Below are 8,480 nucleotides of genomic sequence, written 5' to 3' on the forward strand. Positions count from 1 at the left end.
AATATAATATTAAAAAGTATTAAAATATATTTTTAATAAATATCTATCTTTTTTAAAATTTTATTAATTTTTTCTTTTAAAATAAATTTTTGTCTTTTTTTTTATCCACTATTTTTCTTAGTAAAATTGATTTTATATTTAAGAATGGGAATGGTAATTAAGTGTAGATGTAGAGATTTATTTTGGACATAAAATATATGGAGGCCACTCACATAAAGACGCCTAAAACGTCTTTTTTTAAAGATGTTTCTATGTTGTGTTTTAATTGGTTTCTGTATAATTTATTCGGTGTTCCTTATCACATATTATTAAATTCCTCAAAAGATTTTCTTTCCAAAAACAATAAAAAATATTTAATTTGGACTAAAACAAAAAAGGTAATAAATTAACTATTAAATTTTTTTTAAAAGATTATTTACATAAAAAAATATATCACATTCATCAATATATATATATATATATATATAACAAGCTTAAGCCTATATTCAAACTTTAATCTGATTTTTAAAGTTTCAATTTACTTAGTTTGATTTTTTAACTTAGGTATCCGTGACTCATATTAGGGTTTTAAGTGTTTAGTTGAAAAAAAAATAAAGTAAAAAAAATTTCAATTGTCACATCAAATAGTCGCTAGAATGTATAATGTAGCATTAGTCCATCTCAGCATGTCGTTAACAATTTTGTGAGACAGTGACAAAAATAAGATTAGGAACCAATGTGAGTCATAACTATTAAGTTGGGAGACTAAATTAAGTAAATCGAAATTTTTGAAATTAGATTGAAACATAGTTGTTAGAACCGAACCAGTGATCGAACCGGTCAAGTTACTGGTTCACTGGTTTATTGGTTCAACCGATAAATCACTAATTGAACTGATAAAACCGATCTCACGTAAATATAAAATATAAAATAGTTAAAAACTTAAAATTAAAATTTGAAATACATATCTTCACTAACATTTTATGAAGAATCAAGTCTCAACTTCTAAAAATAACTAATATAAAAAAATCATAAAATTTTAATACTACAAAAATATATTTGTCTTGTCTTGCCTTGTGACGTTTGAGCTTACGAAACTGTTTGGAGCCTAGCCGATGATGATCCGATCAACTTTGCTTGTGGAAATTGTGATAAAGTCACCTATGAAACGAGAGGAAATCTCAGTTTTCAGAAGTAACTAGTGTATGCTTTGGTACCCTTTGCGTGGGATAATACATAAAATTAAGGACGGATATATCAAGGACGAGTGGAGATTTTTTTTTTAAAGTTAATAGTAATAAGTTATTAAATATGATTTAAATTTTTTTAATTTATTTAATATTTAATTTAATATAAATAAAAATTTAGTCTAATCTAAATATTAATGATTTCTAATATCTAAAAATTAAATAATAATATTAAAAAAATTTGAAAAATATATTATTACTAATACTTTTTATTTAAATAAAAAATTTTAAATCTCATAAAGTGAATTTTTTTCTTCTTGTAACCGTGCTTATTCTTGATTTATTTGGTATTAATTTTTTCTGTTTTAACAACTACAACGGAGAGATTTAGAGATTTTTTCAGTTATGAATATTGTGAATAATAACTCAGAGACAAAATGAATGATGAATTTCTAACTAATTATCTTTTAATTATATTTAAAAAATTACTAAAAAATTTGACAAAGATTCTATTATCGATGAATTTTATGATACAAAGAATCAATCAATTCGTTAGTAAAAAGTACACACATATTTTTTATACTTTAAAATATATTATCTATTGGTATATTTTTGTAATAATACAATTCAATCTTTTTTTTAATATAAATTAGTGTATGTTCCCGTACCCTGTACGGGATAATACATAAAATTATATAAAAAATTTTATTAAAAAATTAAATAATATATATAGTAATTATTATTATCAATATTTTACAAAGTTATAATTAAACTCAAACTCTCAGAATTTTTAATATTAAAATATTAAAAATAATTAGTATTTATCTTAATCAATTTGAGTTTGTTGAGTGATCATCTCATTGGTCCGCTTAAACAACTATTAGGAGTTAGAATATCGTCTTGTGTGTGTAGCAATTCATTGGCTAGCAGTAAACCTTTAATAAATAGAGTATCATTACATAGTTAGACTTGGTAGGAGTACCAGAATACGCGGGTACCCGATCCGTCCATACCTGGTTGGGAAGGGTAATAACTTCACCCGAGTCGGGGCAGATTTTGCTCAGGACAGGACATGATCGGGTTTAGGGTGTACTCGCCCCGAATATATACATATAAACACTTTTTAGGAAGAGTAAAGTATCGATTTTGTCCCACTATAACATTTTGGGTCTATGGCCACGGTTTTTTTGGTCACGGCAAAAAAACGTGACCATAGAGGGTCTATGGTCACGGTTTTTTGCCGTGACCAAAAAAAAAAGCTATGGTCACGGTTTTTTGCCGTGACAAAAAAAAAAAGCTATGGTCACGGTTTTTACAAAAAGGGTGACCATAGGGTACCTATTATCACGGTTTTCTAAAAAAGGGTGGCCTAAAAGGGTCTATAGTCACAGTTTTTTACAATGACCAAAAAGGGTCTATGGTCACGGTTTTCACAAAAAGGGTGACCATAGAGTACCTATGGTCACGGTTTTGGGGGGTGACCTAAAGTGGTCTATGGTCACGGTTTTGGGGGGTGGCCTAAAAGAGTCTATGGTCACGGTTTTAAGAGTGACCTAAAAAGGTCTATGGTCACGATTTTTTACAGTGACAAAAAAGAATCTATGGTCACAGTTTTTCGAAAGGGTGACCTAAAAGAATCTATCGTCACGGTTTTAAAAAGTGACCTAAAGATATCTATGGTCACGGTTTTTGAAAGTGACCATAAATACTTTATGATCACGGTTATTAGAGGTGGCCTAAGGTGATCTATGGTCACAGTTTTTTTTAATTTATTTTTAATTTTTTTAACTATTCCCCCCTCCCTCTCCCAATCCCAAAATTCCCCCTCCCTCCCAACAAAATTCCCATTCCCTCTTAATTAATAAGTTAGAAAAAAAAACCCTATCACTTCGTCACAGCCCCCATTCTCACCGTGTTCCTTCGAGCCAGCCCCCACCATCGCCGAGCTCCTCCCAACCCCTCCATCGTACGTCGTTTCCCTTCCTCCCAGCCCCTACCATTGTCCCATTGTCGTTCACCTTCTTCCCAACCCCTACTTTGTCACAGCCCCCAAGATTGACGAAGGCAGAAACCCTAGCGTCGCACTCCTCCGCTATCCAGCCACCGTCGAACTTCGAAGAGAGAGAAAGAAAGCGCATGAAGATGAGAGAGAGAGGGGTCAAAAGCTGAGCTGGTGTCTGTCACCGCCTCCACTGCCTTCACGCCGCTGTTGAAGCTCTGCTGCGGCTGTTGCTGCCGTCTGAGCCGCCGCCAGGGGAAGCCGCTGCCGCCGTTTCCATTATCTGAAAGGGAATGAAGTGTAAGTTTATAATTTAAAAGGAAAAAAGAAACAACTAGAGTTTCCATTATTCTAATTTTGCAATATATTACAAGAACTATATATGTAATTATATAACTTCTTAAGTAAAATTATATTATTTTTCTTCTCTTTGGATTCAATCTGATTATCTGTAACACTCAACCTAAAATACAGTACTTAGCATATGTAAGTAGGGATATACATGTTATACATGGTTAAGGTTAATCGAAAAACAAAACTTAATTTTAGTTAACTCAAAATTTGGTTTAAACTCCATGTTAGTGTTAGTTGATTAGGTTGCTGTTTGATTAGGTTAGCTTAGTTGAATTTGGTGGTTAGGTAGTCAATTGATTTTGTAGTGGATTTAGGTTTGAACTCTGATGTTTATTCTATCTGAAATTGGTTTCCTGGGCTGGTAATAACTTGTCCTATTCTAATTTAGTTTCCTGCTGCTGCTTCATTGATCTGCCTGTGCTAAATTAGTTTGCTTGGTGCTGTTGATTAGGTTTAAACTGATATTGATCCTTTGTTGCTGTCTCATTGATTTACTTTTGTGCTAAACTGGTTTATATGATGCTGCTGCATAGTATTATTGCTGCCTTATTCTTGTGTTGGCTGCTATTGGAATAAACAAATTCTGAATTATTTGTGCAGTAGTGATAACTTATTGCTGTCTTTTCATGCTCTGTCTTTTCCATGCCTAGAACAACTGATGGGTATGCAACAGTGACAAATAAATGAGTTTAAAAAAAAAAAGAAGCTACAACTTTTAGCCCTTCTAAAAATAGCAGTAACTATAGTATTTATTTATTCTACAGTGAAAGTGAAAAGAATTGTAATTCCATGTTTTTAATGTTTTGTCTCAGGAGTAACATCATTCAGTATAGATGTAGAGAGCAAAAGGGTGGCAGTGATGGGCTACATTTCTCCATTGAAAGTCCTTGAGAGCATTTCAAAGGTGAAAAGAGCAGAGTTCTGGAATTGTTAAATGTTAATTAGCACTGTGAATAAGCACATAGCAAAAATTACTCTTTTAATTAATCTGCATTGGGTTAATTAGCTACATGGGAAGAAGGATCAATTCTGAGGCTTTAGAAGAAATTTCAAAATGTGAACACAAAAGAAAAAAGTTGAAGTAGCTTGACTCTACAGTTTACTTTACTAAGGAGGTGTTAGAGTGGAGACAGAAAGGTGGGCTAAGTCATATAGTTGAAAGTTGATTTTATTTTGTGGTGGCATGAGCCTTAATCTTTCATGTATGTACAACCCTCACATGCTCATGGTGTGGCATCTTTTAGTGGCATCATAAACAAGTAAGCACAAGCATTGAATTTTCTTGTGCCTTTTTCCAATTTTCCACAAAATTCTTAGATTGTTGCTTTTTTTTTTTACCCCTGATAGCATGAACAAACTTGGTAATTTGGAGCAAGTAATGTTGAAAGCTACGCTGAGTGGCTGATATAATGATCTCAAAACAATGTTCCTCAACTCAAGGAAGAAATGAATTCTGAGGCATGTCTTTGAGTAAGTTTTAAGTTTTGACTAGTATTACTATTATTTTATTATTTGTTGTTGTTTAAACCCATAATTATGCATGAAGCAGTCCTGAACATGTGGCATTGCTTATAAGCAGAAACAAATGGCCATCTATTTTTTTTTTTTTTAATTTTTTTTTGTCAAAGTGAGAGATTAGAGATTTTGGCCATAATATTATATATAAACTACATACAGCATAGACGTGCTTTGTTCTAATTCTAAGTGCAAATGCAATGTTTATTAGAAGGTTACAATTTTGTTAATTCAAATATAATGCCTCATTAGTTTTGGTATTCCATTTATTATCTTAGTATTAGTTTTTGTTGAATAAAGAAACTAACTGTGATGGCGAAAACATTTATGGTTTAGAGTTATCTTAATTCAGATTATTTATTATTTTAGTATTATCTTAATTCATATTGTTTATTTCTATTTGACAACTCTTCCATCTCTCTGGTTTGCCTGTAATCCACATAGAAAAGGATTAACATGATCAAGCCAAAGAACAGATCAAGTAAGTCACTTTGGCTCAAAATATGACATTGATTAATCAATCCAATTTTTATTTTCCTAGTTTGATGAACATATAAATCTTGACTAAATAAATAATCTGAATTCTTATTTATGTAATGCTGAAAAGGTAGAAAAATCTCATTGCTTTACTAATATTTCATGAATTTGAGTTAAAGTTAAGGTTTTAGGATTGTGAATCATTTATAATTATGCATGGATATTGGCTGTATATATGTTGCTCTCTATTCTATGTTAATGAAAGAATATGTTAAGAAAAACAAAGTTCATATTATGTTGTATCTTTACTTTTTTACCCATGATGTCTCAATTGCTTGTCACTTGGTATTTTTTTTTTGAGAACTTAATTGTCGGTTATTATAACAATTGTCTATATATGAATATTTGTCAAGGTTTACTTGTTGGTGATTTGTAACATTATTTAAAAATGAATCCCACCTTTTATGTGCCAATTAATTATTAAAATAATAGTATTTAGTGAATAATGGTTGTGAATAATTCTTGAGTGTTGCTGTGGATAAATGTTTTCCTTCTTTTGTTGCATATGTATTGCATCATCAAAAGCATTTTTGCAAGATATCTAATATGTTTATTTCTTTTACGTGCAGGAAGACATGATGTGATGAAGAAAATATGTTCCATACAAATATCACATGGGATAGTCTTACAATGGCTTTAGTTATGAAAATGTATTTGATGTATGTGTTATGTACTTTTTGAGGTATTACATGTAATTGGAAAAAATTCCACTCTATTTGGATTTGTGTTGTTTAGACTAAAGATTAAACATATCTATCTTATAATGAAACTTTTATGATTTAGATTTCTTGAATTTTTTATTTTTAGATTTATTTTGTGATTATTATCATTTTGGGATGTGATTATAATTTAAAAAAATTGAATCTCATAAACAACAACAGGCTATAGTCACCGTTTTAAAAAAACCATGACCATAGAAGTTATGGCCATGGTGAAAAACCGTGACCATAGATAGGACTATGGTCACGGTTTTAAGGAGGGGTGACCATAGAGGCTATGGCCACGGTGAAAAACCGTGATCATAGATAGGATTATGGTCACGGTTTTAAGGAGGGTGGCCATAGAGTTTATGGCCATGGTGAAAAATCGTGACCATAGATAGGGCTATGGTCACGGTTTTAAGGAGGGTGGCTATAGAGTCTATGGCCACGGTGAAAAACCGTGACCATAGATAGGCTATGGTCACGGTTTTAGGTGGGGTGACCATAGAGTCTATGGCCACGGTGAAAACCGTGACCATAGATAGGGTTATGGTCACGGTTTTAAGGAGGGGTGACCATAGCCTTATCTATGGTCACGGTTTTAAGGTGGGGTGACCATAGAGGCTATGGTCACGGTTTTAGATAAGGCTATACCGTGACCATAGATTAACCTATGGTCACGGTAAAAAAACGTGGCCTAAAGTGTCAGATTTTGAAAATTGAAACCGTGACCATAGACCTATGGCCACGAGAGAATAGGCCACGGTAAAAAACCGTGACCATAGGTCCAAAACCGTGACCATAGATCTATGGTCACCCTTTTTACTATCTATGGTCACGGTTTTTTACCGTGACCATAGGCTTTTTTTTTTGTAGTGTCCCCAACGTTTGGGGTAAATCCTATTTGTGTCCCTAACGTTTAAATCGTCCTATTTGTACCCCTAACGTTTGTAAAAGTGATTCAATATTATCCTGCCGTCAATTACACATCATGAGTGCTTTAGTTTGAGTTTTAAAAATCTCTAATTGAAGTTAGAATACAAATGTCTAAGATAGAATCGATGATCTACTCCGAAAAATAGCTCATCAAATGTTGAAACTAATTCCTACAACATTTACATAATTCACTTTTCTATGGATATAATTGAATCTAAACATAAATAGTGGGTATAATATTAAAATCGACCACATCCAAGTAAGACCTAATTGAGAATGAATACATCCAAGTGAGAATAATTGAAAAATATAATCTGATTTGTTAGTATACTTGATAGTAGGATAACATTGAATCACTTTTATAAACATTAAGGATACAAATAGGACGATTTAAACGTTAGGGACACAAATAAGACTTACCCCAAACGTTGAGACAAAAACAATACTTTACTCCTTTTTAGGAATTAGGATTTGCCTCACATCACAGATTCAGTGATTCACAATATCAGTTCATACTCTGTAGCCATACAAGAGAAACCCAATCATCCTCATCCAGAGTCTTCTTTTTCTTCTCAACTTCTTCACAAAAAACATCATAACTCCCGTCATTGTTGTTGTTGAGCCCATTGCCGCCAACCCCTTCACAGCTCCCATCTTCCTTCACAGCTCATGTCGCCATCGTTGCTTATCCAGTTATTGTCACTGTTGAGCCCGTCGCCACCTTTCTCCTGTCGAGTCCATTCTCTCTCGCTGTCACTATTGAGCTCATAGAATTTTTATTCAAATTGGACCAGTTGAAAATAGGCATGCATGAGATCATTTTTGCATGTAATTTCTGAATTTTCTTATTCAAATTTGATCTATGTGGTTGAGTATTTTAGTATGGCGATCATCGTGATTTCGTTGCGACACTATAATGTGATAAAAGTTGTGGTAATTTTCTAACTAATATATGAGACAAACCAGATTATTAAAGTAATCAGGGAAATAACATTCAGATGTGCGCATAAAATTTATAAAATGTGATTATTTCAGGAAAATATATACGTATAGCCCAAGTGAAAGATTGTTAGGAAATTATTATTTCTTAATATATTTATGGGCAATACATATATTAATTATAATCACAAATTAAGTAATTTCACATTAAATGACTTATATAACGGTGATTTCATTTATTGTCATAAATGTTAAATTAAATAAGTTATTATTACTTTTAATTTGGATAAATTGGATTAAAACCATAGATACTATTTTATTTGAGTTTTAGGG

At 32.0% G+C, this 8,480-nt stretch overlaps 1 long non-coding RNA gene across 2 annotated transcripts; it reads left to right on the forward strand.

Moving 5' to 3' along the window:
- Positions 2,979-6,353, forward strand: LOC107629414. 2 transcript variants are annotated; one of them, XR_002358631.1, is made up of 6 exons: positions 2,979-3,465; positions 4,332-4,423; positions 4,526-4,778; positions 4,867-4,989; positions 5,479-5,515; positions 6,141-6,353. It is a non-coding gene; the product is annotated as an uncharacterized LOC107629414 (long non-coding RNA). The 2 variants fall into 2 exon arrangements; XR_001617956.2 differs by having other exon boundaries at positions 4,332-4,778.

Source organism: Arachis ipaensis, chromosome B03 (assembly GCF_000816755.2).
Source record: "Arachis ipaensis cultivar K30076 chromosome B03, Araip1.1, whole genome shotgun sequence".
Classification (NCBI taxonomy): domain Eukaryota; kingdom Viridiplantae; phylum Streptophyta; class Magnoliopsida; order Fabales; family Fabaceae; genus Arachis; species Arachis ipaensis.